Here is a 3,703-nt window from a genome sequence, read left to right as displayed (position 1 = left end):
TCCAGAGATGAGCTGAAGGACCTGAGCTCCTAGCAGAAGCCAATAGGCCTGGACTTTTTTAAATTGCTGGCCTCTAAGGCAACTACACTTTCTGATTCCTCCAGTAGGAGGGAGCAAAAAGTCAGTTGTGTGCAGGCTGTCCAATGGTTGGTTCTTACAGGGTCCCCACCCCATACCAGCCCTCTTTCATCTCTGAGACTAGCAGAATTGTTAAGAGCATCATAAACCACAGAAATGCTAAAATGAAACAGAGCACAAACCAGCCAAGTGGTATCTCAGCTGTTCTTGGGCCTGCAGAGGCTAGAATGAGGGAGTGGAAGAGGCAATGCTGAAGAGTCCCTCAAAGAGGGCAAGGCAGCCCAACCCTCTGAAGCCCCTTTTCAGAATCTGTATCCTGTGCAGTCACTCAAACCGCATGTGAAGCCACACCTTGGCCACATTCCTGTAAGGCCTCATTTTTCAGTGGGATGGTGCTGACTCAATTACAAACAAATAACAAAGGGCAAAGAAAAATAGTTACAGGAGCTATTGCGCAAGCCTTTTGAAAACAATAAACAACGGGCTTCTTGCCCGTGCATCTGCTCAAAAAGAACAAATAGTATGAAATCTTCATGCAAGCTCCAGTGCGGGGCAGGATTGATTTTGTGCCCACTGAAGTCAATGGAAAAACTTCCATTTATTTTAATGGAACCAGGATCAAGCCCAACATGAGGTTTGCCAGAAAGCATTTAGCCAAGATGCAGTACAGGGAACTGCTGGTTATGGCAGCCAACTACTCCAGGGAATAGGCAACTAATAAAGGAGATGTGGTTTTTCAGAAAAGTTTTAGCTGTTTAACAGTCCAGCTAGCGCAAAGGCTGCCATCCATACTACATGGTTTTCAGTATTGTTTATTGTAAGTATGTGTCATTAGCAGAGGCCTTCAGCACAGGAAACTGGGTTGAGCACTGATCTAGCAAAACCCACATGTTGTTAAACACCTTTACTATTCTGAGGAGTCCTACTGATTTCAATGAGGCTACTCATAGTAAAATTAATCGTGCATGTAAGTGTTTGCTGGATCAGGTCTTTGCTGGGTGGATTCTACCCTATGCCCGAAGGAATTTGTTTATATTAGAAATGCCTTACACTATAACAGGGTAAGTGTTATTACTCTGCACAGCCTTTGGTTGGTACAAGAGTTAGCAGATAGCTATTAGATAATTCTTTGCATTTGTAGATAGTGGTGATTTTCAACCAAGAATCTCTAAGCACTTTAAAAAGATGGGTCTTATCCCACATTTAACATATGGACAAACTACAGCTCAAAGAGGCTAATCGATTTACCTAAATACACAGAGCAGCTTATCTGCAGAGATGTGAACAGAATCTGACTCAAAGTCATCCACTCCAACTATTACTTTATGTTGCCTCTGGAGAAGATGGGGCTGACTTTACACTCCACTAAAATGAAGATGTGTTGGGTGGAAAATTGCATATTCTTTATGGGCTGATTACTGAAAGATACTGAATGACTCCTATAAGGTGCCTTGAACTTTTTTCATGCCACTTCTAAGTATTTTGATGTTATTTTTAGGAATTTATTTCTGAACAGACAGATGTATATTTTCACCAGTAATCCTAATTTTGACATTTTGAATTTTGATTAAAAAACAGAACTATATAAAATGAACACGAGGCACATTAAATGAATTAAAAACTGGCTAATGGGTCTGTCTCAAAATGCAATTCTAAATGGTGAATCACGACTAAGTGGGTGCATTTCTAGTGGGAATCTAGTGGGCCCCAGGGCAAGATGTCGGGTGGGAGGGGGGTATCTCCCTGCGCTGGAAGGAGAGGGGCTAAGGGCAGAAGGGGCAGGGCTGAAGGCAGTCAGCTCTTAGCACTGCCCAGGCTGCAGCGCACCCCTCTCCCAGCCCTCAGAGCCACGTAGAGCCGGGAGCTCCAGGCCCCTTGGAATCTCCAAGCCACGAGGCAATAGCCCCCTTTGCTCCCCATTGTCGGTGAGCCTGCTTGGAAGAAAACAAAATCACCACTGATCTAGTTTGCGAATGACACACACACTGGAGGAGTGATCAAAAAGCAAGAAGACATGCCACTGACACAGAGGGATGTGGAGTTAAGATGGGGGCAAGCAAACAATACAGTTACATATACCTGTAGATATACATAAAAATGTAGGAACAAAATATGTAGGTCATACTCTCAGGAGGTGCACTGACTGAAAAAAAATTGAGGTTGTGGTGGGTAATCAGATGAAGATGAGATCCCAGTGTCATGCTGTGGCCAAGAGGATTATGCAAACATTAGATGCACAAATAGATGAGTCTCAAGTAGGAATAAAGAGGCTTTTTAATCTCTGTATTTGCCACTGGTGTGATGGCAGCTGGAATAATGTGTCCAGGTCTACTGTCCACAGTTCAAGAAGGATGTTCACAAATTCAAGAGAGTTCAGTGAAGAGCCACAAGAATGATTAGAGGAATATATAATAAGCTTTGTAATGACAGATTCAAGGAGCTTAACCTATGTAGCTCAACAAAAAGAAGGATAAGCAGTGACTTGATCACAGTTTATAAAATACCTAGAAGGGGAACAGATATTTGATAATTGGTTCTTCAATCTAGCAGACAAAAGAATAACACCATCCAATAGCTAGCAGTTGAAGCTAAAAACATTCACATTGGAGATAAGGTTTAAAATTTAAATTAATCAGTGTGCTGGGGATATGCTATATTCTCCATCACTGGCAACGTTTTAACCAAAATTAGATGTTTTTCTAAAGATATGTTCTAGGAATTATTTTAGGGAAGTTCTATGGCTGGTGTTATGAAAGTGGTCAGACTAGATATTCACAGTGGTCCTTTCTGGCTTTGGAATCCATTAATCTATGAATCAACAGTGCTGGACTTGTCAAACTAAATGTTTTTCAATGGAATACTCTTATCATAGAATACAAGGACTGGAAGGGACCTCGAGAGGTCATCGAGTCCAGTCCCCTGCCCTCATGGCAGGACCAAATACTGTCTAGACCATCTCTGATAGACATTTATCTAACCTACTCTTAAATATCTCCAGAGATGGGGATTCCACAACCTCCCTGGGCAATTTATTCCAGTGTTTGACCACCCTGACAGTTAGGAACTTTTTCCTAATGTCCAACCTAAACCTCCCTTGCTGCAGTTTAAGCCCATTGCTCTTGTTCTAGTTTTACCTTTATGATTAACAGCAGAGCTGTCCGAGAATTTTCAATGGTTTTTGCAAAAAGTGTTTTGGAAATCTGTTTTGCAATTTTTCAGTCAGTGTGTAGAGTGGTTAAAACTTGAAACTGAAATTTTGACATTTTTACAGGGTTTTTGTTGTTGGTTTTTTTGGTTAGTTGGGTTTTGGGTTTGTTTTTTTCTAACTAGATCTTTCAGATTTTTTTAGAATGCTTAATTTGTGCCTAGTAAATTTTGTCCTTGTCCATTGAGGGTATACGCTATCCCAGATTCACCCCTGCATAAACTCTAGTTTGATACCTTTGACACCCTTTCAAACAATATGGCACCTTGGTGAATCAGACCCATTTTTATCTTCTATTCTGAATGGCTCTTTTTTACATAACTACAGTGGTCTTAATGCACAAAGGATCTCATAATGCAAACCATTTTTGTACATACAACAAATGATGTCTCAGTGTGCAACATTGGGAAAAGTGATTGC

This window comes from Pelodiscus sinensis, chromosome 1, assembly GCF_049634645.1.
Source record: "Pelodiscus sinensis isolate JC-2024 chromosome 1, ASM4963464v1, whole genome shotgun sequence".
NCBI classification, from domain to species: Eukaryota; Metazoa; Chordata; order Testudines; family Trionychidae; genus Pelodiscus; species Pelodiscus sinensis.
Note: the sequence above shows the minus strand (reverse complement) of the source record.